This window comes from Protopterus annectens, chromosome 3.part1 (assembly GCF_019279795.1).
Source record: "Protopterus annectens isolate FY-2018-M chromosome 3.part1, PAN1.0, whole genome shotgun sequence".
NCBI classification, from domain to species: domain Eukaryota; kingdom Metazoa; phylum Chordata; order Ceratodontiformes; family Protopteridae; genus Protopterus; species Protopterus annectens.
In genome coordinates this window covers 466,295,046-466,321,913 of record NC_056732.1, presented here as the reverse complement: position 1 = coordinate 466,321,913, position 26,868 = coordinate 466,295,046, and positions in this window count along the sequence as shown.

Below are 26,868 nucleotides of genomic sequence, written 5' to 3'. Positions count from 1 at the left end.
CCAGCAAAAGGCAGAGCTACTTCTTAACCACTGACACCAATGACAATCAAAAGATGTCCACAGAACCTTCAACAATACCATAGACATGGAAAACATACCACAACCCACGAAAATGGATCATTAACTATTAGAGAAGGGAAACCCTAGAATGTCTGGAAAAACAAGAAAACCACAAGAGGGACATTAGGAAAGACTGTGAAACCATACAACATCAAATCTCCCTTCTGACTAACAAACTCATGTACACAACTTATGTCGACAAATACCAACTGCAAGCTGTGCATCCATAACCAAAATCAGCCATGCTTAGGAAACTCCAAGCAGAAAGAAACTCCATGCAGAGAGAAAGAAAGAAAAAAAAAAGGAAATTATTGCACATTAAACATACCTATCAATATTAACCAATGGCCTACCTGTTCCAAAAGTACCTACTGATCGTCACGGACATAATCCTTGCAGTAGCAAGTTCACATCAAAATGTGATTCCTTACCCAGTTACACTCACAAAAAAGACATTAAGCCCCTCCCTACACTTACCTCATTTCCTCCCAATCATCCTACTTACCCATTTAATACTTTCATCCTCCCAACTAGCTTTTCTTCCCCTACCCTCTTAATTCCCATTACTATTTCTATTTCTACCTAACCCCCACCTGAAGATGTCCCTGGACAAACTGATCTGTTACAAACCTCATTTATTTTAAACTGAGTGTTGTGCTTAAAGCAAAATTACATTCTACCTAGGCCTCACCATCTGAATGACTTCTGAAAATGATTTCTGACCAGATAATCTCTCTCTCAGTTACTAATATGAAATAAATGCACTAGTAATTATGTTTGGGACAGTAAAGTAGGTCATTAAATCTGAAGTACAGTTAATTTTTATATCCTATTTCACTAATAAGGAATCTAGCAAACAAATTTGTATCCTGTAACTGTGTGTATTATATTTTAACATTTCCTAAAAAATATATGGAAAATCTGACTAGTCATTGCTGAGGTTAGCACTTCCCTAGATTAATCACCGTATTGTTTGTGTGTGTGTGTGTGTGTGTGTGTGTGTGTGTGTGTGTGTGTGTGTGCGTGTGTGTGTGTGTGTGTGTGTGTGTGCACGTGTGCGTGTGTGCGTGTGTGTGTGTGCGTGCGCGTGCATGTGCGTGCATGTGTGAGTGTGTGTGTGTGTGTGTGTGTGTGTGTGTGTGTGTGTGTGTGTGTGTGTGTGTGTGTGTGTGTGTGTGTGTGTGTGTGTGTGTGTGTGTGTGTGTGTGTGTGTGTCTGTGAGGACTATCACTAGTGTCTTACTGTGCTGAACAGCTGTGAGAGGATGAACTTCGGCAATACTGTTATGGAGAGAAGCATATGAATAACGACTGGCATCCAGACTAGAGTGTGCATATCATTTAAATCCTTTGCTTATCTAGATGTCACATTTGCAGTCTGACAGATTTGTTAGCTAGTGAGGCAATGTTGGACTCACCCAGTTTACTATAGCACTGGGTAGATTAGTCTTTTTCTTTGTTAAAAAAAATATGGAAACAAATGGTCAAATTCCTAGGTCATGGGTTACTTAACTTGCCCCAAGGATTAAAATCCATAAAATATAGCTTTAGTTGCACCTCTATAATACAGATTCCTGATGCTGATCACTGTTTGTCTGCTCCATTGTTTTACTGCATTTGGTTTGTTTTTCTATTTATTTTTGACTGTTAGGTCTACATTCAGTCCATTTATTTTCTTTATGAAAGGATCCTAGGAACTGACAGTGTTATGGTGAACATCTGCTGCAGCAAAGACAATATTTCCTTTAAGTGGTAGTATTAGCTGTCAGTCTATCACATTAACTATAGTTCTCCACTTCTGCAAAGCAAGTCAGGGATCACATGTGCACAGAAGTATTAATGCCTTGCCTTTATGGAACAGAGAGATAAAGCCCTGACTATGATGCAGACACCCTGAGTTTAAGTAGTGGTTTGGTTACTGCAGGAGGTGGGCTGGACAAGGTGGGAATTAAACAAGTGATGCCTGATCAGCCATCCACGGGGGGAATAGTGGTTTGGTGTGTTGTCTGCCACTTACAGTTAGATGCTTGCAGACAACAAAGATCAAGCAGCAAATGTGATATGGGACTGGTGCTCCTGTGCCAGTAATGGCAGCTCACTCAATCTGTGTATGTGTAGAAAGTGACACACACAAATATGAGCAAGGGAGACTGGCACTGTGATGTGAGTGTTCACATCTGCCATCACTATAAGACCTAGGATCAATGGAAACCTCCAGCTACTTGAAATAATGAGAGCTTCAAGCTAATCTCTGGTAGGCCAACAGAAGTGGCTGCAATTGAGGGGGAGGGGCTAAGGAAGGAAGAGGAGTACAAAATATAGCAAATTTCCCATGGGGGTCCCTCTGGATGGGCTGCTGATGGCATGGAGCTGCAGAAGGCTGATGGTCTACTGATGGCCATGGCACCAGGCAGCCTTCATGCCTCCTTGGCTGACAACTCCCTTTAGCTGGCCCTCACCCTAGTCATTGGCCATGCTTGTCAGCGATTAGAGAAATAATTTCAATAAACCACACTACTGTTACTAGGAAGAGTAAAATCCCATCTTTATTGAAGTATATTAAAGCCCATACTAGCACTCTGGACATGCCTTCAAGGAGCGATAAAAATACAAACAAATAACATTAAATGCTGTCATACATGAAAAAAAAACAGTCTGTGAGAGTTCAGGAGCACATACTTACTATTATAATATAATTATAAGAAATATCTGATGTTTAAATCAGTTATATTGACCTCGGTAGTCCAGAAGTTAGCATTATCATGTCACAGCAAGAGGTTCTCTGATTCAATTCTCAGCCTGGATGCTTTCTGTGTGGAGTCTGCATGTACTCCCTGTAGTCATGTGTGTTTCCTATGGGTGCTCTGGTTTCCACCCACATTCCAAAGACATGCAGTAGGAGGACTAGACACTTAAAAAATGACCGTAGGTGAGATTGTGTGTACAAATGAGTGGTATGAATGAACTACCATGGCTGGGCTAGCCACCTGATGGTGTATACCTTGGCTCGAGATAATTGTCACTGCTGAAGTGACACCCTGACTTCATGTGACAAAATGGGAAAAAGGGTTGAGGATAAATGGACGAATCTGATATTTAGATCAATACTGAGTCGATTAACTTGTAATGTGTTTTTAAGAAAATGATAAATTAAGCCTCTTTTTGAGTGAAAGGTCTAAAAAATATAAAAACAAATGAAAAGTAAAACAATGAAACATAATAAACAAAATCAATATATCAAGATAATTACTTAGAGCAGTTTTAAAGTAAACTGATACAGGGCTAGTAATTTCAGCATTTTTTAATGTATCAAATGATTTCCTGTATCTACATGAATTTGCATGCTTGCTTGCTCAGTATAGTGCAGGTTACAAGAACAGCATCCATCATAAACCACAGATAAGGTGTAGCGATCTTGGAAAATGAGTTGACTGAAATTAGTGTCCCTTATAGCACATTTACTAGAAGTTACATTTAGAAACATGGCAGCCTTTACATTGGTTAGAAATACCAAATCTGTGTTTAACTGAGTTTCTATTGGAAAGTGTGGGAGTATGACTAACTAAACCATTCAAAATATAATCAATAGCGATAATGTGCCAGTTTTTCTTAGTAATGTCCATTATTCTTTCAACAAATAAAACACAACAGTAAAAAAAAAACAGATATTGCCCCCAATTGCTATTTAAAGCTTTTCAATTACAGGAACATTTAATTGCAATAGCCATTTTACCCTTCAATCTCTTTTTGTACATAATTTTCTAGAATTTCTGCAGAATACCACTCTCTAGTGGTCCTGGTGGTCTAGTGGTTAGGATTCGGCACTCTCACCACCTCGGCCTGGGTTCGATTCCCTGTCAGGGAAGCTTCAATGCAGTTTTCCTCAGGCAGATAGCCTAGTACCTACCTATGAAACTATATTCCTGTCAAAGAGACTCCCCATGCTTTGGAACAAAATTCCTAACTAAATTAGGCAGAGCCCCTCACTAACACTCTTCAAGAGAAACCTTGACGAGTGGATGGGTAACAGCAAATACACCCCTGGGTCACTTCATTTGCTCTGCTTGACAGAGCCTGAGTTAATTAATCAATGGGGCAGTGAAAGCCAACACACTCTGGCTAGGCTTATAAATGCCATCGGATGGATAGCCTAGTACCTACCTATGAACCTAAGTATGCCTCATAATAATCACTTGAACAATTTATGAGAATCCCTTCTGTTTTGAGCAAAGTCTTTTATCTAGGAAGTGTACCCTATAAGGGATGGAAGCTACATGTCTGAGGCAGACAGAGACAGTCAATGGGAAACTCTAGATATATCCTGGTCTCCAAAACATTGTCCCATTTTAAATATATATAAAATATCCAAAAGATGCATACGCTCTATAGGTAAGAGAAATACCAAAAAATTGCATAAATTCATAAACCTGATCTTCAACAATCAAAATACATAGTCAATATAATGTGCTTAAGATATTACATGCTGTCCAAAATATTGAGCTTCTTAAAAATATCTGTCTTTAGATAGGCTCATAAACACATTTGCCTGGCTAGGGGCAAATTTAGTCCTGATGGGTCTGTAACCAAACTGAAGAATCGCATAAGATGAACTTGAGGAGGGCTGATAGTCAATGGGTGGGAAGATGAAAAGCATATAGTAACAAACAATAGCATCAATGTTTATATAAAGGAAAGTTGGGACAACACTGGGGGTAAGTAATGCATATAAGAATGAAATGGTAGATGGAGAAAGGGAGAAACATAAACAGATGAAAAAGTGTTAGCAGGAAGTAGTCATAATTTCAATATCCACCACTGTAGCTATAGAAGTGTAAGCTTGCAGTAAATAAGATATTGTGAGCCATCGGACCCTTTGAGTCCTTTCTTTCTTCCATATTAACAGTTGTAAATGTAGGAAGATCAACTTAGACCTCAGAAAATGGTTTTAAGTTGTAGTCTCAAGACAATGGTTTGATTGTATAAAATGTTTGTGAGATGCCTAAGAAAAATTATTTATTTTGACCTTCTGTTCAAATTTGCATGCATTTACTATCGTAATCAGGGCCATCCATGGTCTGTATGAAAATGATGCTCTGAGGCAATGAGAAGCACCCGAGGCTCATGAAAATTGGCTTTCTGTGAAATTATTATATAATTGTTCTAACAGGTACATATTTACATTTCCATCCACCTTAGATGATGTACAAAAAGAAGGCCACATTCTACATTTCTATGACAGTGTTCTTTTGAAATGAGTGATTAATAATTCTCTTTTCTTATGATGCATCTGAGATTGCTGTCCTTTGCACAAGTCTGAGATAGTCCCAACTCACATTGGCAGACGTTCTTCCTGTCCTTCTGAATGAGGAGGAGACCTCACGTACCAATGTCAGCTATAGTTTATAAGAGTTATAATGTTTCCCATTGTATTGCAAAACAAGTGCGAGGATATAATAACGTAACAGAAAGATGATAAATCATTTGAGTTGCTTCTATCAGAGATGATATTTTAAACAATTTTACAGTCTGAATAAGGCTTCACTGACAAAATAATTTTGCCTTAGGTTAATAAGGATTCCTTTCTGTTATGGAGATTGTTAACTACTTTTCACAAAATCACTCATTCTGCATTGATATAATTTGTACCACTGAGGACTAGATGGATTTTTCTTTATGTACACTTTTGCATTTCTTCCTCAGATTCCTGTAGTTTTGACATGATTGTGTTAGTCATGTTATCATTTGCATGTGCATTACCATATTACATCATGAATTCATTGATTGCAGGTGTGTGTGTGGCAACATCACTGCTTGTGTAAGTACTGGATGTATAACTAATATAACTCAAAATCAATGGAAATGTCTGCGTAAGGAGATGGAGTCTACTATGCCTTCTGAATAAGTTATGAAAATCTGAAATAAAACTGTATTTTATAGTGAATAATAGTGTGCTAGAAAGAAATGAAATTATGATGAGTTGATCTGGCTTACTGTGGAAGTTGTATTTTGAGTATACCAAATATTAACCTTGTCCAATGTTGTATCAGTACTCCCACTATTGCATTTTAGACATTATATTATTACTGGGAAGTGAGCCAGGAATAAGAGTACTTAAATATATTACAAACAGCTGAAGTGAAATATAAAGTTTTTATGAGTTTCAGCATACTAAAAGAGAAACTTTAATGCTATGATTATTTATAAGACTGCATTTTCCATCTCATTATAGTTAGGCCAATACTAGTATTTAATATATAAAACAAATTCACATGTGAAGATTTGATATCTATAAAAAATAATAAAAACACATTATTTTACTTTGAGCTGCATGTAGTAATTATAAAACATTTATTATCATGGCATTTTATTCTACATGGACTTGAAATGTACACACCAATGCCAAGTAGCTTGTGTCTGTTGTTCTAAATGATGAAGCTAGCTTACGTCAGACTATAAAACAGTAGGGATATATTTTTCTTGCCATCACCTCTTATATCTAAGTTATGAACCATTGCCAAAAGCATAATGCCTTTCTAACTTAAGCATCTCAGAGTTCATTCACCTGCAGAATTAATGTTAACTGTAGATCTGATCTGCATTTAGAATTATTCAACTGTTTACTGCATTGAGTCAAGGATTTTTCTAAATAATAAGCTATTAGCAAAACCTGTCATGAAGGCTCAGATTGCTTGCATTTTCACAACTGTGGCTGTCATATATATTAATCATTTAATCATTAAACAAAGGTTATAGTAATAAAACTGAAATTAAATTATAGGAGTGCTCAAGGCTATGTGCATGGTTTGTACACAGTGAATTCCTGCTCCTGCCTCTGTGGGTCAATAATATTTTATTATGTAGTAAACATTAAAGTGGCATTCCAGGAAGTTGCTGATGTCCAGCATCATATGAGACAAGTCTAAAGTTATCAGTTGTAAATTCAATTTTAATAACTTAGCTAAAACACTAAACCACAAGGTACAACAATGGCCACAAGTACAGATTCACTACTTGAATACAACAAGTTCATTAGCTAACACACTTCTTGAGTATGTATATATATTTTTTAATTTTTAGAGAATTGTCTTTTAAAATTTTAATTGGACATTAATTAAGTACACAAGTGTATATAATGTAAAGAGGAGGGAAACACAACAGTTTGATAAAGTCTGGTATGCTTACAGACGAAAGCACTTACTTTACTGTTGGATTTGGAGATTATTACCTTTGTTGTGGAATTTTAAAGTACAGTGGAATAAACTTTTTTGTGCTTGGATTACATCCTTGTGATTGGAATAATTTTATGGTGGTTTGATTCACCCAGGTGAGCAGACGTTTACTTCCAGTGATTGTATTTTTTCAAAGTTTGTTTTTTATCTACAATCCTGGTGCTTGAGTATTTTGCAGTGTTGGATTTTTTGTTCGAGCGAGGTTGTGGACAGTCAGCACACTTTAAGTTTACTTACAGAGGTTTTTGACAGCTAAGAGAAAGCGGTTCTACCGAGAAAATTGCCCTGTTCAAGAACATAATTGCTTGTGTTTCTTTTGCACTAGTCCAGTTTAAAAGAGACTGAGACATTTCGCATTTAGTGGTTCTTGTAAGCGAAGTGTTCCAGTTTGAAATACACCCCGTTGCTTGTGTGTTTTTGTTGGGATGGAAAATCAGAATGAACACAACTTGCAAGGCAACCACCAAGGCAATCACCAAGCCCCAATAGTTGCCGGTAACAACAACGATGATAACATCAGGAAATTGATTAAATTAATGACTCTGCAATGCCAACAGTTGCAGAGTACGTTGGATAAACTACTAGCACCAGCAACCCCAGCGATGACGCAAGCTACGTTACACATGATGATGGCCAGTGTACCTGATCCGAATGGAGAAGTACGAGAAACCAACAAACTTAGTATACCTACAAACAGTACTCCTTGTGGACAGGTGGTTTGTGGGACTGTTTTGCAACAAGATGGTAGATTCAAACAATGGCTACACGAGGAACCATTATTATCTAACCAGGGGCGGCAAGTGAAAACTTTGGACATACACCAACGACTAAAAGAATTTGAACAGAAGATGAGCAAGGCACATAACTTGCAAATTGACAATGCATACTTTTCAGAATGCATTAAAGTGCAAAGAATACCTAAAGGCCTGAGAATGGCCAAATTTCCTAATGGACCTTTAGTTGGACAAACTGAACTCGATGAATTGTTATCTAATCTACGTTTGACAGACATGGCATTGAATTGTTGCACTTTATTATTAAAGTCAACAATGGTAAACTTAACTCTCATTTAGGTGAAGTTAATAAATGAAATGAAGACATTTTAAATGATGGAAGTTTTTTAAATTTTGAAGGGAAGTATGACAATATTTTTAAGAAAATAGAACAGCAGGTAAAGGACAATACACAGAGAAAACAACGCAAATTAAAAAGAGATGAATTAGAATATAAGCAAAAAGAAGCTTATTTATTACCCAAAAGTTATTATGGGGAAAGTATTGAAATGGATAGAACTGGTAATAATCCAGATTTTTTTAGTGAATCAGGAGAATGGAGGGGGACAAAATATTAATTACAACCATGAAGTAGTGGATGAAGTCTTTGACCAAGAATTTCCCCAGTTAAGAAGGTCCGAAAGGTTACAGAATAGAGATTGTACCCGACAGAACAACAACAATTTTGTAGGGGGATAACAGACACCCAGGAGGAGATTGCCGAGGGATCAGAGAACTTTTTGGAACAACAGGAACAGCAGATTTTAGCAGGAAATATAGATAGTAATTCTATCACAGAAGATCAGTCTGGGATTATTTACACCAGGAATGGTTTTAAGATTTTTAATTATACAGTTCATTCAGTTACAGACACATATTTTACCTTGTTTGAGAAGAGATTTAAATTTGTTCCAGTGAGGAAGCCAGGATTAGCACAAATACTTACTGAATTGAAGTTATACACAAGGAAATTAAATTAACAGTTATATTTTAAGCAGACAAAGAATGCAAATAATGTGAATAGAAGCATTTTGAGGGAAAAAAAGTGTTTAACCCCCCACTAAATCCAGTGATGGTACATTATCAGAATATGTGTATTAAGGAAATTTGTAAAGAATATCAAGGTTACAAGGAAGAATTTTACAACCTGACTAGAGAAGAAAAAATGTTACTAAATGAGCTAAGAGAGTCAAATATAATATGGGTAATGAAGTCAGATAAGGGAGGGGGAAATAGTACTAGTAGAAACAATTGATTATATTAATGAAATAACTAATATGTTACAGGACACAGAAAAATATTCAATTGCCTCTAGAAATGAGGTTAACATGGTTCATAGGAGATTACAGATGTACTTAGATGATAGTTTAATGCAGGAAGTGATTAATGAGGAGGTATTCAACTTCCTACAGAACCAATACCCCTTTGTCCCGACTATATTCGGTATACCAAAGGTACATAAGGATATTTATCACCCACCATACAGATTGATTATAGCAGCCCAAGGTAGTTCTACATATCCTTTGGGAGTCTTTATAGACAGGTTATTAGAGACATTTTACAAAAGGTAGACTATGTTGTTAAAGATTCATGGGATTTTTTAACTCAGATAAAACAGGAATATTATACACAGTGTACAGGTTTTTCAACTATTGATATTGTTGACCTTTTTGGATCCATTCCCCATGAATTGGGATTGGAATTATTTCATGAAGCACTTTTGGAATATAGTAATTTGAGTGCTACCATGATCAATTTTGTAGTACAAATGATGGAATGGGTATTAAAAAATAATTTTTTCGTATTTGAAGAAGAATATTATAGGCAATTAAAAGGGGTTGCAATGGGGTCAAGTTGTGCCCCCATTTTTGATAATTTAGTTTTTTGTATGTGGGAGAAGAACTACATATTTGGTACTGAATTTTCTAAAGATTGGATACTATATACCCGTTATTTGGACAATATATTCATTTTATGGAAAGTAGATCTTGAGAGAGTATTAAAATTTAAGAGTTTCATTAACAACATTTGTGAATATTTTCAATTTACACACACCCATAATCCACACGTTATAGATTACTTGGATGTAAGGTTGATTAGAAATGTTAACCAGAACTGTTTTGAATCATTGGTCCACAGAAAACCAACATATTCTAATAGTTTCTTGAGGTATGAGAGTCAACACCCATTTTATATTAGGAGAAATCTTGTAAGAGGCCAGATGATAAGAGAGGCTAGAATGTGTTCAACGTTTGAGGGGTTTACAAAAGAATTGATGTTGTTGACCCAAATGTTTAGGAATAGGGGATACCCCATGGAATTGGTGGAGAGATGTAAAGAAGAGATTACAACAGGATGGGGTAATAAATTTATTCCCGTATTAGGACAAAAACAAGTCCTTAAGGAAGTACAAAGTAATTAGACTGATAGATATACACATTCTATGGTCATAGAATTTGGTTCATTTGGCAGGGAGGTACAAAAGATTCTTATCAAGAACTGGGTGATTTTGGAAGGAAGTGAAGAGTACACCCATTGGTTACGTACAGATCCACTCTACTAATAGAACAGGGAAAATATGAAATATTTATTAGAACACACAAAACAGATAAGTACGTTTAAGTCTACCAACAAATGTGGTAGGTGTAACCAATGCTCACTGATTTTAGAAAGCAGTGAATATAAGGTAGGAGACAAGACACCCACCATTAGGATGGTTGGCGGCAATTGTCAAACAAGAGGGGTGGTTTATATCACCACTTGTCAAAGCTGTTTTCATTTCTATGTGGGGAAAACAGAAAGATCCTTAAGGCAAAGAATCTACAAACACACATATGCTATGGAAACCAAGAACAAAAATAATGCCCTTTTTAAACATTCAGAAACATGTCTTAATTTCATTAGTTTCAAGTTTGGTATACGTCAGATAGTGAAAAGGAACATTAGAGGAGGTGACTGGGGGAATGAGTTAGAAACTAGGGAATTGCACTGGCAGTTGACATTAAATGCAATAGAATCCCCAGGTATTAATGAATACTTATCCCTACGGCCAGTATTAAAACAGTGAGCTAGGAAATTGTAAACTTAGAAGGTGAATTATTGATATAATATTTGCGTTTTTAGTCCATAAACACAGTGTTCTTCTGGGTAATAAATCTTAGATGTATTGTAGTCTTGCTAACATACTTCTTGAGTATGTATATATATTTTTTAATTTTTAGAGAATTGTCTTTTTAAATGTTAATTGAACATTAATTAAGTACACAAGTGTATATAAGTGTAAAGAGGAGGAAAACACAACAGTTTGATAAAGTCTGGTATGGTTACAGATGAAAGCACTTTACTGTTGGATTTGGAGATTATTACCTTTGTTGTGGAATTTTAAAGTACAGTGGAATAAACTTTTTTGTGCTTGGATTACATCCTTGTGATTGGAATAATTTTATGGTGCTTTGATTCACCCAGGTGAGCGGACGTTTACTTCCAGGGATTGTGTTTTTTCAAAGTTATTTATACTGCCTTTTGTCTGAATTGACGTCTTTGGTGATTGCTGCTTCCTTTCAATATTACTTATCTTCTCTAATAGGTCTGTCATTAATCACTGTGACAGTTTAGCTGATTTTCTGATATTTTATCACAGCATATATATGGGCTTCTTCATATTTATTTATTTATTTATTGACATTTGTTTATCAGGAAAGTCCACTGGGCCAAAAAGAGCCCATTTTCAGTGGAAGTCTGGGGAGAAAAGCTCCAGATCAAATAACAAATTAAATACAATGGTCATAAAGTATCACAAACAAAAATGAGCAAAAAAGCAAAAATCCAGAGTTTTAAAGAGCAAATTAAAATGAGCAAGAGCCACAGGTTTCAAGGTAGTCAAGCTACACATTCCAACATACAAAACTGCACAGAATGGAACTATAAGACAGCATAAGAACTGTGATTAACTGCTCAAAATTATAATATAATACAGATGAACAGGCATTACAGCATTAGAATTATCTTTAATTCTTCTTACTGTTGGAACTAAATTACACACGGTTTTCCACTGCAAGTTTTGCATGTACCATCATTTGTTAAAGATTAGTGGAACATTAGTAAAAGTAATGATAAATCTAAGAGCGGTTGTTCCATGTATTTAAATGTTTTATCACCATTCTGTTTTTATGGCCTGATGAAGCTATTAGTGAAAGCACTTACCGATGTGAATAAAATATGTATTTTTATGCCAGTATCTGTTTATTTCCTGCCTGGTTTGTGGACTGCTCTTAGATTTATCATTATTACTTTTACTTGTGTTTGTTTTACTGTGGGCAGTTTTACATTTATCCTTTATGGTGCAGTGCTGTTTCTGTGTGCTATTAGTGGAATATTGTTGAGGTGATATAAATTTTCTGGATACAGGTGCATCTTAAATTCTTTCCTAAGCTTCATTTTATATGTGAGATGTAATCCACTTCTAAAGGCTAGTATGAAATTAACATTTTTTCTGATTGTTTTGTCCTTTGTTTGTAATTTCTGAAAGTTACTATACTGTTGTTGCTAATATGAGGTTTTCTGCTGGGGACATTTACTGCTTTGTTTGCAGTCTCTGTTTGGTGACTGTATGAAGTGATCCTGAGTCACCTCATTACCTCTGGTTGGCTACTTACTAAAAAGATTTGGCTTTGACTGTCTTGGCCCTAATTACAGTAATCATATAATCCCTTTTTTTTTTCTTTTTTTTTTTGTTACTGTTCTGTTTCTGGTTTCCTGTTTTGTCTGTTTTCCAGGATGGATACACAGAGATCATTTGAATACCAGTAATTTCTCTGATGTACTGAGGTAATGTTCCGTCAAGTAATATTATAGTAATGCCAGTCCTTTTTGTATCTTGAGTTCAAGTAATCTTCTATTCAACGGAAGTAGATACGATTTCTTATGTGATATGTAAAAGTATGTTTCAATATATTACACTAAAATCAGCACTATTACAGATACACAGACCAAGGGCATACATAGTTTCCTGCAGGAAAGTAAATTAAAGGAGTAATGTTGACAGCTTCCTAAAATATAAGGATGGAAGTGTTACCTGATTGCATAAAGATGCAATGCTTTGCTGTTATCATAACTCATTTATAAATCATTGGAATGGTCTAAGTTAGACTTATGACTAGAGAAGATGGACATTGGTTGCTGAGCTCCCTGTTTAAGAACTTTATTTTTTTCCATCAGCTATCATCAGCTCCCCTCCTCAACTGCCCTAACTCTCACTCTCCCATGGCAACTTTGGGAGCTCTAGAATCATTGTCTTTTGGAGGTGCATGTCAAATTCGGCACAGGCTCAACCTCACTAGTAAGTGGCACAGCACTTATGCAACACAGAGCCCATCAAGCTACTTTACTGCAGCAAGCACAGGCCCACTCAGCTCACCAGGATGAAAGCTGACATCATACACTTACTCCCATCATGCAGCCTCCCTGAACATCAGTGTCTCTAATCAAACCCATGTCATCTGTGGAGTGTAAGAGCTTTACTCCTCTAAGCCATGCCACTGCCTAACTTCTTTTTTCTCATTTTGGGACTGTCCTATAAATTAAGATGGGAAAAATAGTTGATCTTCATGCTCCCCAACAGTTAAAGAATGCAGGTCTAAATTCCCCATCTGGATGAAACTGCATTCACCTTCCTTGACTAAAGTTGAAGTAAATAAAATGCTAATTCTTCCTAACACATTACTCTTGATCCAACATCTGACAAATATCATACTTTCTAAATATATTTCAGTTTTTCACTTACTCATACCTTATACATATTCTGAATTCTATATGTAAAATCATCAGTAAAAAAATAATGGCCCTGAAACATAAAGGAGTATTAGGTCTCCCTAACCTGTCTCAGTATACCCCAGTATCTATTCAGTAGCACTATGCTAGGACTAGAAATAGTCATAGGCCCATCTGAACTTTAGTTGAGCTTGAGGCAATTCTTCTATATCATGTTAGGCTTGTTATCAGTAAAGATAATAAGGTATGGGACACCGATGGATAAGTAAGTTAGTGTAAGAAATAATAGACTTCACTTTCTGAAGGATTTCTTAGGTCCTTCCCTGTTAACTAAAGAGAAATGCATTTACTGCTCTTGTAGATCAAGGCTAATTATATATACATGTTAGATGCTTGAAACAATCAAAAAATGTTAGCTAAGTTGATTTCTGAATTTCAAAATCAGAACATGCACTTTAAGGTACTCTGGCAGCAGTGTTTTCAAATCACTTTGCTTAAATCTAGAAGATATGATCACTTAAAAATGATCAGTAAATAAATAAAGTAATTGTTGGCTGTATGGCAAACAGGGATTGATTAGTGCCCCCAACACTAGAGGAGCCAATGGGGGGGGGGGGTAAATGAAGGGGCTGTGCCCACTTGCCTCTGTCTGAGTTGAAGGATAAGTAGGGTGTGCCTTTCAAGAGTGAAGCTGCCATGTTATCTATGTATAGCAGAGATCATGACAGAGAACATGCCAGGTTGTAAAGAGAGAAGGGACACAATGGAAGTAACATACTACCATGGAGGTAGATAATGGCTCATGGTGCCCTAACGCATGCTCCTTGAGGGTAAGGCACCCAGATATCATGTCACTACAGAGGTAAGAACTTTTACCTCATTGATCTGATACCCAGTAGAGAGCCTGAAACTACCACACAGATGCTGGGCTTAATCCAGCTGTCTGCAGTACAATGATCCCCCTTTGTTTCATTCTACACCCCTCACCATTGGAGGCTAAAAGCAAATGCATGGGCCAGTTGAGTGACTGAGAAAGAAGGGCTGATGTTCAGCAGTCCATGGCAAAAAGTCAATAAAATGTTTACTAAATTTTGAAATGTCATAGTTCTAAATGAACTGTGTTGTAATAAGCCTATCTTTCATTTAAAATGTGGTAGGAAAACTTGATGGAGCTTTGTCTTGATGAATGGGAATATGTAGCAGACATCGGTTTTACTCAAAAAGAATAAATCAAAACCTTGTAGAATGGATCAATATGTAAGTCCTCCCTTTTCTACATTTACCTTGCTAAAATCAGTAAACTAATGGCAACATTCACCTGCAAGTTTAAAACAAACTGGATAGGTTCATATGTTCATAAGTTATTACTAGTATTGGAGCTGGTAAATCCTTTGTAACCTAGCCACAGCTATACCTACAACATATTACCCCTTTATACCTTCTGCATGCTATGTTTTCTATAAGGGACTATAGGTGGGTGACTGCAGGTTTATCTATGGTGCCCCATTCATTTATCCAGGGTACTTTTTACCATGCAAGTTCCATAGGGTCAGAATTCTTTCAGTGACATATCTATTTCAACAGCAGGTTCTGTTTATGCTTCAGTGAAGGTTAGGGTCTTTTTGTGAGTTCTCATGGTATTCTTAGTTTTGTGAACATGAAGGGAGTTGTTCAGGGTAAAATTGTTTGAGACCTTATATGCCAGAATGAGATAATCTATAAGGGGTCTCTGTGAGGCAGAGGAGAGCAGTAGGGTGTTAAGGTGCTCTGTATAGATAATGAAGCTAAGACTGTTTATTGTCTTAGTAAAGTAATGTTGGTATCTCTTGTGTTGAATCAAGTATTTGGGCAACCGCATGCTGAAGGGTGCATTGTGTCAAATGATATGCCTAATGAGAGATACGCACAAAGGTGTGATAACTACCCTGGACTTTGAATATATGCCCTTTGTAATCAGCTGTGTCAGATAGACAGCTTTTCTAATCACCAAGATGCATTTTAATCGAAGGCAAGTTTGTTGTCTACTAATGTGTCCATGTCCCTGGTATCAATGTCAGATTTGACATGGATACCATTTATATGATAGAAGAATGTGTACTCCTGCCTTCTAAAGGATACTATACTACATTGTTTTGCATTTAGCTTAAGTACTTGCTCTTGGCATCATTTACATGTACATGTTAGTCCTACTTGTAAACCTTGGGGGTCCTCCATGGTGGTTATTATGGGACCTAGTTTGTAAATATCAGCTAATATGGTCAGTCAGAAGCCCATGGAATCAGATTTGTTGTCTTAGGTATATTTAATAAATAGGAGTGGCTTGAGACAGAAGGCCTGGGGACACCATCGGTAATAACCTTTTTGACAATGTGCCGTCTATTTTAAGTTGCTGGGCTCTGCCTGTGATCAGTTTGCTCGCCACTAGCTAGCCTAGGAGTTTGCATTTAGTTTGAATAAATTGCTTATGATTCCAGAGTGTGAAATTTTATCAAAGACTTTATAAACATAAAGGTAAACCGTGTGTATCAATTTCCTTTCATCTAAGACCTTCAAAGAAATCAAGCTAATTAAGTAAGCAAGACTGACCCATCAGAAACCCAAACTGATTTGGATCAAGAGACACACAGAATGGGTTTAAGAGGTCAGAAATGGTTTAAATTGTTTTGTAGATAAGGCTCATGAGGCTTATGGGTCTGCAGTTGCTTGCAACATTGGAACTCCCTTGTGTATGGAGATGACCACAGGTGCTCTTTATACCTCAGTACAAAGCAGGACAATATGTTAAGGTTAAACCGATTGTGGAATGCTTCATACTGGCAAGGATGCGATCTACCATGTTGTCAGGCCACAAGGAACCAATGTTTTTCAACCCAAAGAAAGAGCATCGAGGTCTTACTCTGAGGAGATCATTATCTGAGACCTCAATGAGGTTAAGGATATGCAGACAAGTAGCAGATAGGAGGGGAGAAGTATGCACTGAATTTGATTGCTAACATGCCACCTATGTCCTAGGGGGCTGAGTAGGTAGTGCCATTGTTCACCAACTTTGAGCATGTTGGGTATTATTTATTTCTTAACATAGTTTTAGGACTTGTGTTTGTCTTTTTCAGTTTTGATAATGTTCAGCTCATATTTACAAATTTGATTTTGTTTCTCATTTGCTTGCTTAGCTTCCTGAGTTTGATTGTGAAGTTTGGTGTTCGTAGCTTGTTCCCAAGGGACAGTTTTTTCCCCTTTTTGTTATATAGCTTTTTTGTCTGGATTTCATCAAAAATGTTTATTTGTAAACTTGGCACTATTTGCACTCAGTTGGGACTGCAATCTCTGAGCATATTTGTTAGCAATACATGGATAATTAATATCCACAATAAAACTATGTTTATTTGATTCAGAGGTAATCAAGTTTGTTTAAATGCTCCTTGCTGGTTATGGGTGACATAGAAGGTGTTCTCTAGTTACTCATGATGTGATAGGGGGTCGTTTTCAAAATTAATAGGATGTAAAGGAGTTCTCTACTGAAAGCAACAGATTTAACTATGCAAATAATATACAAGGAGGTAGTTCATGGAACCAACTCTTTCTCACTTACCCATGCCACATTATAATGTATTTGATTTTTACCTCTTGAGGCTAGAAATGCTTATAAATACTATGATCATAAAATGGGCATAACTGTTATGGCTATTAGATTCAAACATTTTTGGTATCAAGCCAATCAGTTTTAAATATATATAATCACATATGAGCAATAATGACTGATAGCAAACAAATAATAATATCAAAGAATGACAGCTATCTGTTTTTTTTTTAAATGACACAGAAAAATAACAATATTTCTACCATGTCTTCATTTCTATTTCTGGAGAATAAAGACTCTAGATTATAAATTAGTCTATGAATGCAAGAAGTCCAAATATCTTATCAATGCTTCCAACTATTAAACACAAAAGACAACATTGTAGCTGTAAAAGTTCTAATACAAAGCAAGCAAATCAGTAACTGCAAGTTTATAGAGCTGACACTGGATGCCAAAAAGCCAAAATGTAATGTCCTTGTCAGAAAGAGGGTCATATCTCAGCATTTATAGAATTAATGCTCACCAGCCAATATTTTTAGCTACTGAAGAGTGCCATAGGAAATGCACACAGTCCGCATTACTCATACTACAGTGGCAATACCCTCTAGTAAAAAGACAGCAGGTTATCAGGTCCATGTAATATATCACCTTATGGTATGTGAAATCCAGTTAAAGCAGGCCACCTCCCATCATGTATGAGAGCAGTGTGAATTAAAATGGCTACTCCATTTTAGCAGCACTGGCACAAGAAAAAAATGTACAGACCCCTCCATCTCCTTAAAGTTGCCAATGCATATTTCATGTTAACTTTGGTTTCTTACAGAATGAACAAGCTTTTTAGCTTGCATTAACTCAATCAATACAGCACTGATCTTTTTGAGATTAGAAATGCCTTTAACAATCCATGCAACACAAGGAATAACCAATCCAACATCAGATGACATTGTGGCGCTAAGACTACTTCCCAAATCTGGACATTGAAATTTCGCATCAAACCCATGAAACCCATTTGAGAGATGGGACTTCTGACAAGAAAGCTAATAAACTTGAATGTGTCTACAGTTATAAATTTTAATTGTAACTTGGTCAAACATTCTCAACCAAGGATAAGAAGAGCAAATCTGCAAATATCGACTAGGTGCATGTGATTTTTCCAAGAAAAACAGTACAAATTAAACAGCTAACTCCCCATAGTTATGAAGAACATAGCATGGAAGTGTCTACCAGATACCACATGGTGATCATTATATAAAACCTCCCACGACATAATATTTATTCATTTATTTACATTTATTTACCGGGTGGCGTCCACTGGACAAAAAGTCCTTTTTCAGTGGAGACCTGAGGAGAAAGGCTCCAATGAACATAGTTATACAATGCATATAGAAGCATAAAAAAGATTACAAGTTACAAGAGATGCAGGTATTACAAATAACACAGTAAAAACATAGTGAATACCATAAAACATAGTAAATAGAATAAAATGAAATTATAAGACAGTAAAAACATTGATACAATATAAACATTTAACAATTTACATTTTATATATATATATATATATATATATATATATATATATATATATAAATATATATTTATATTTATGTATTTATTTATTTGTTTTGCTAAATTGTGCGAAGGGGGTACCTTCCTCAAATGTTTTGAGAGCTGTGGCCATAGTAGAGGAAAAAAGGGGGGTTATAGGCTATTCTGGAGCAGAGCATGGACATAGCCAGTGGGATAGGACATATTGTCTTAGTTCTCACTTAAAGTTTTGCGTATGATCAATAGAGATAATTTGCTGAGGGGAGTGAGTTCTAGACTTTTGCAATTTTGTGGCAGTATAAGGAGTCACCATGAGAGTTATAAGATTTATTTACTTTAAGCAGGACTTAATCAGCTGACCTAAGAGACTTAAGGTTTTTGTAGGGTTTTACAAGGTTATTAAGGGCTGAGCAGTGATCAGATTTATACATCACTGTTTGGGCTATTAATAATTGGTTTAGCATGAGTAAGTTTGGGAGTTCTAACCAATTTAATTCTTTGAGGGCAGTACAATGATGTGTTTTTTGGGGTAGGTTAGTTGCAAATTTGGCTATCTTGTTAAAGCAGGATTCAAGGTTGTTTATTTCTGTTTTATGAAGGTTTGTGAATATTTGAGAGCAATAGAGAAGTGAGTAGAGCTAGTGGGTTCTTACTGTGGCCAGTATAGCATGGTCTGAAAGATAGGGTTTTGCTCTGTAGAGTGTACCTAGTTTAATATGGACTTTTTAATAGTCTGTGCTATATGTTTGTCAAATTTCAATGCATTATCTATGGTAACCCCAAGAAGTTTAGTGTATTCAACAGGTTCTATTTTAGTGCCATTGGAGGAGAAAATAGAGAGGGGTTGGCTACTGGCAAGTGAGTAAGGATTTGAAAAGACCATAAGCTTAATTTTATTGGGATTTAGTATAAGCTGATGGGCTACTAATTATTTTTCAATGTTGGTAAGGGCAGTCTGGGTCGTTTCTTGAAGTGTCTCTATTGTTGGTGCAGAGCATATAAGCAAGGAGTCATCTGTATATTGAATCATGTTGGCAGGACTAGTGGCTGTAGTAAGGTAAAATCCACAAACACCACTTCCAAAAGGAAAATGACAACAAAGGAACCAGTGTTCTAAATAATTTATTATAAACATGTACACATTAAGCACTTTTTGTTTGGTTAGGTAACATTAAGGGTTACTGTTTTATTGAGGAAAACAATTACATATGCTAATTTTTGCCACATGACCCAGACAAAGTGAGTTTAAACAGTAGAGTGTGAGTAGTTATTTTATATGAAGAAGTTCTGGTTACCTAACCAAATGAAAAGCACTTAATGTGTACGTGTTTATAATAAATTATTTAGCAGACTGGTTCCTTGGTTGCCATTTTCCTTTTGGCTGTAGTAAGGTCATTGATTAAGATTGTAAAGAGCAGCAGTCCTATAATCGATACTTGGGGGACACCTACAGAGATGTGGAGTTGGGGGGAGAGTTTATTATCCCATAGTGTGGCTTACTGCCTGTATGAGAGGTAGCTATGGAACCACTTTAGGGCCTCAGTGCAAAGGTTGTAATTGGCAAGTTTGTTTAGGAGGATTTGATGTGATACAGTGTCAAAGGCTTTTGACATGTCAAGAAAGGTAGCAGAGATATGTTGGTTGTTATTTTTAAGGTGATTTATAGAGTTGGTAAAGCTAATGATGGCTGTACTAGTACTGTGTTTTGATGTAAAACCATGTTGTGTAACAGATAGGAGGTTGTTTTTGGAAGTAACCAATTATTTGTTTGTGGACACACTTTTCTAGGATTTTTGCTAAGGTTGAGAGTATGGCTCTAGGTCTATAATTAGATATGTTTTTAGAGGGGCCCCCTTTATGCAGTGGAATGATATGACATATTTTCCATATGGTAGGTACATATTGTTTGGTAATAGAGTGGTTAATTCGGATTGATATGGGGTATGCAATAGATGGGGCAACTAATTTCAGTAACTCACCTGGTAATTGGTCAGCGGTGAGGGTACATGGCTTTACTTTAGATAGTAAGTCCTATATATAGCTTGTATGAATGGGTTCTAGTTTAAATTGGGTCTGTGGTGGACTGAATGGAGTGGGAACAGACAGGGGTGGAGCAGAAGCATTATGTAATAGGAAGGGTATTGATTTAATAAAGTGGGAATTAAACTGGGATGCAATAGGGTCTATAGTATTATTGGTAGTAGAGACTTGGGTAGTGGGTTTGCCAGGTTTTAGAAGGTAGGGTTACCATCTGTCCCACTTTGTGAGGGACAGCCCCTCTTTGGGCAGTTGTGTCCTGCAAAGAATTTGTAAAAATGGCAAATGTCCTGAGATTTTAGGACAAAATTATTTCCTATATTTTATGTAATAGTTGTATAAAACAGTTATTCTGTATCTGAAACACGTAAATGTTATAAGAAACAGAATAAGCAACTAAAATGTTACAAGAATAAGTTTTTATTTAGGCAAAAAAGTGAAGTTCTGTCCTTCGTACTGGCCGTGGGGATGTTTCAGTCTGCAAAATCTGACATATGTACCAAAAATGCCCCACTTTGGACATTTGAAAAGGTGGCAACCCTATTAGAAGGACGTTGACTGATTGCCAGAATTTTTTTGGATTTGTTTGATATTTTAGTTGGCAAGTTTGAAAGTATTTTTTTTTTGTCTATTTTGATTTGTTTCTTAGCTTGATTTCTAAGTTGTTGGAAGGTATTGATATTAGCATGACTTTTAGAAAGATAGAGGGACCATGCTTTGTCTGACATCCATCCCAGCACATACTACCTTTCTCTCCCTATACTGTAGGACATTAACTCTTCCTCCCATCTGCACCAGACACTAACAAGAGTCAGCAGACATCTCAAACATATAATGAGGGAATCCCTCCAGGTCAATTTTATCAATAAGGTAGTACCATATATCTCCAGAAATGTCAATGGCCTCTAACAGTGTTGAAATACCAAAAAAGACCAGGTTACATTGAAAGGCAGATGTATGAAAAAATATCACGGCAAAAACATTATCATAATCATTCAGAATAAAGCTTGAAGCATAACTGTAAAAATCCACCCGCTGTATAGTTATACACACTGATGAGGATCAGGCCAGACAAATAGCATGGCTCCTGAAAAGTTAAACTGAGTACAGCTTGTGCCTTATGAAATCAAAATAGGAAGGAGTACTGTGGAAGCATTGAAACATGCTCTGATACTTGTTTGTACTGTCCCTAACCTGCTTACTAGAAATATTATACTTTGCAACCATTTTATTATGATCATCATCTTTATGTACAATTTTTGGGACTACTTTATTACCTGAACTCAATAGGTAATGATAAACCCCTTCAAATCTCTTCTTTAATACTTCCTCATATATTTCATTTATGAATTCTTTGGGGTAACCTCTTTCTTAAAAAATATTGTCAACACCTATTGATTCAGATACAAAAAATTCCATTTGTAAGGACATTCTAGCTAGAAGCAAAAATTGCCCCATTACCAGACGTTTTTATGTTGCAGGGGATGGCTGTTGCCAAAATGTAAATATGTATTAGACAGTGTTGGGTTTTTATATATAGTTGAACAAAATTGCTTATCTTTTTCTATTTTGAAAAAAATAATATATCTAAAATTGATCTTTCCTAAGAATGAAATGAAATGTGAATCTAAGAAAATCATTTTTTGTATTCAACTGTGTTATAAATTTCAACTGTTTATCCTCTATATGAATCAAAAAATAAATATGTCATCTAGAAAGTGAAAATACATTTTCTGACAAAAACATAGTCGAGACTAAACACATACTGCTTTTTCCATCATGCCATCACCAAATGTGCTTAGCATGGGGCACTAGTTAGGCTCATAGCCATCCTAAATGATCTGGCAGATATATTCACTTTTAAAATAAATAGAATTGTGATGTAACACTAGCTCCATAAAAATTACATAAAATGTTAAAAATGTATTATCACTATTTTTTATAAAATTACAACCAATTAACAGCTCACTAAACAACTCAATATTTGTACTTTGTGGTAATGATGAAAATGCTTCTATGACATCTGATTTCACAAATATATATTCTTCTCCATAAAACTCAGATACAGTTTTACTTAAAGCTACAGAAAAAATGTTTTATTAAGCAATTGACATAGATTCAAGAAAACCGAAAAACTACTAAAAATCAAAAGAAAAACGAGTTGAATGGTGGGAGAAAGTTGAAATAAGCAAATACGAATAACGTAATGCTAAAGCATCTAAAAACTTTAATATGGTAAGCGCTTTCAGTGGTAAAAATATTCCACCTTCTTCAGACCCAGAACAACATAAAACTGATGCTTATATAGCTTGTAGTTAATTATCAATTTGTCATTCAATCAATCAATAAAAATAAAACCAGATAAAAGTACAATATTTAAACATTATGAAACCTGCTCTAAAATGTTACAATGTTAAGTACATAATACTCAATTTATAAATAACATTAAATATATATGTATAAAGTGTAAATGTTAAACTAAAAAAATCACATTTTAAAAAGCTACTAGGGAAAAACTGAAAATGTATAATATGTGATAATGACATAAATTTACTGTAAGAACTAAGATATTTAGCTAATTATAGACACATAAAAAATATATAGTAATATGTAAAAAATAAATAATTAATTGCATGCTGGTTAAAGACTAAAATCTGATCATAATAATACTGAATATATGACCAAAAACAAAGTCCATATTTTTATATATATAAAACTGTATAAATGTTACTATGTTTCAAACTTAATCAACAAAAAGGTACAGTATCAAATTTGAAATCTTTTATGCAAAATTAATATATCTATTTAAAGCTTTTAATTTTAACATGCTTTTAATAGACACAAATTCATTTAAACCAGGGAAAATGTATGCAGCCGTTTTGATTTGCCAATACAACTCATTTTATTCTAATAAAAGTTGCCAAGGCCACCCTTTTTATTAGAACAAAATTAGTTGTATTGGCAAATCAAAACGGCTGCATACATTTTCCTTGGTTTAAATGAATTTGTGTATATTAAAAGCGTGTTAAAATTAAAAGCTTTAAATAGATAACATATTAATTTTGCATAAAAGATTTCTAATTTGATACTGTACCTTTTTGTTGATTAAGTTTGAAACATAGTAACATTTACACAGTTTTATATATATAAAAATATGGACTTTGTTTTTGGTCATATATTCAGTATTATTATGATCAGATTTTAGTCTTTAACCAGCATGCAATTAATTATTTTTTTACATATTACTATATATTTTTATGTGTCTATATTTAGCTAAATATCTTAGTTCTTACAGTAAATTTATGTCATTATCACATATTATACATTTTCAGTTTTGCCCTAGTGGCTTTTTAAAATGTGATTTTTTAGTATAACATTTACACATGTTATACATATATATTTAATGTTATTTATAAATTGAGTATTATGTACTTAACATTGTAACATTTTAGAGCAGGTTTCATACTCTTTAAATATTGTACTTTTATCTGGTTTTATTTTTATTGGTTGATTGAATGACTAATTGATAATTAACTACAAGCTATATAAGCATCAGTTTTATGTTGTTCTGGGTCTGAAGAAGGTGGAATATTTTTACCACTGAAAGCGCTTACCATATTAAAGTTTTTAGTTGCTTTAGCATTACGTTATTCGTAGTTGCTTATTTCAACTTTCTCCCACCATTCAACTCGTTTTTCTTTTGATTTTTAATTGACATAGATTACCAAAGTCTGTATAATAGAACCCCTGTGGTCACTGCTGGACACAAAGGAAGATATCCTATACGTTTATATACTTTTGATACTACAAACAAGGTTGGAATCTTTGGTTTCAAAACCTTCAAAAAATTTGTATGCTGGGAAATTCTGTTTTGTAACAAAAGATCATCAAATATTGAATTAATAATTTGATAAGAAATATGTTATTCATTAAATAAAGCCACTGTATAAGTATGGATCTACTATGAATGCTCAAAAGGCCAGATTACCTAACGTGATTTTGATGAGATGACAACATCAAAATCTTGATTTCCCAAACATGAAAGTTTTACCACGGTAAGTAAACACTAGCCCAAAATGGGGAAATATGCCCTTTTCCCCACTGTAATGCAATGCTGGAGTTGGTATATATAGTTTGGAGGGTGGGAATAGCCTTACACTTAGGTGAGTTTTACATATAGTAGTGTGTTTCTGTGCAATTTTGGGCAAGTATTTACTTACTTTGGTAAAATTTTCACATTCATAAAATCAAGGTTTTGATGTTGTTATCTCACAAAAATCAAATTCTATGATCTTGCCCTTTTGAGCTTTCAAAGTAGATACATATATCTGTATTTTATATATATATATATATATATATATATATATATATATATATATATACATACGCACATCCATAACTCATATATTTTTATTAATGTTGTCCACTAAGTCCATGAAGCCCTTGCTACCTCTTTTATCAGTCTTCATTGCCCCTAAAAAACTTTCTTTAAGTAGATAACATAGCAGTTTGTGTTCTTCCTTGATTAAATTCTTGTGCATAGAATCTGGGATTACTGCTTTCATATTATTTTCTCTGACATCCTTTTCCACAACTCCTTCAAATAAATTTAACACTGGAGACAGGAAAGGATTGTATGTACCTTCACTGGAATGAACACACTTTTTTGCAAATGGTCTGTACAAATGCAGGGGATAACTAATCTACAAAAACAAATGAGACAAACAAAATGATAAAAAGGAACACAAATGCAAACTCCGAAAAAAATGATAAGTGCCAAGGATTTTCACCGCAAACCATAATTTTATTGTTAGGATACGTGCTTTTGTCCACTTTTCATTTATTCTGGAACTTCATCAGATGAATGTTATTAAAATCCAACAGTTTAAATATTCCAAATCACCTGCTAACAGGTCATGTCCTCTTTCATTGGTTGACATCGTCCATATGCCTCCTACTTTAAAAACAAATAATCCACTGGTGGTCAGCTGTTTGTTAACATTAAAAATATGCCATGCAACTTTGTATTAAATAAAGATCAGAACATTGAAATATTAAATAATTAAATAAGCCAATACATTACACATCCTGCTCTGAAATAAAAAAAAAATACTATAATATAATAACCAAAATTATTAAAATTATTAAAACCAGTAAGAATGCGTCTATTAAATACATGTGTTAAATGTATAAGTCATTCCTAAAAACTCCAAATATACAAAACCTAAATGTGTTTTTGTATAAATATAAATAAATCAATAAATAAATTTTAATATTACTATATATAACCATTTCCCTGTCCTCACAGGATTCATCTGTTCAGTGCTTTAATTTTTAATAAACAATGCAGTACTCATTTAATCCAGGCCAACTGCAAGCATTTAACAGGAGTTGGCAAATCAATTATTTCCTCCCTTCCGATATAAAGTCCAGGGTCCCCCTCTATTTCAAACCAAAACTTTTTCTATCACCATATACTTGAAATGGTGTCTCTCATTACTACATATGTTTTTAGCCAAAGTGTTATATAACTTATTATTTTTAATACTATATTGGTGCTCATAAATTTGCTATTTCAGTTTTCATTCAGTTATCCCCCATGTACAAACAAGGGCATAACTGACATAACTCTAGGTAAACTACTCCCTTAGTATCACAATTATATTTACCTTTTATTTTATAATGGGAGTCTCTTACAGTAAAAAAATATCCTATGCTAATACGTTTACAAGAGGGACAAAACCCACATTTTTTTCATGCTGGGGTTCCTCACTTGTTCCTTTTTACTAAAATTGTCTAAAATAATCTTGAAATGATGGCCCCTCCAGAACACTATGTTTGCTTTAACTACAATTTTACCCTGAAGGCTTACATCCTCC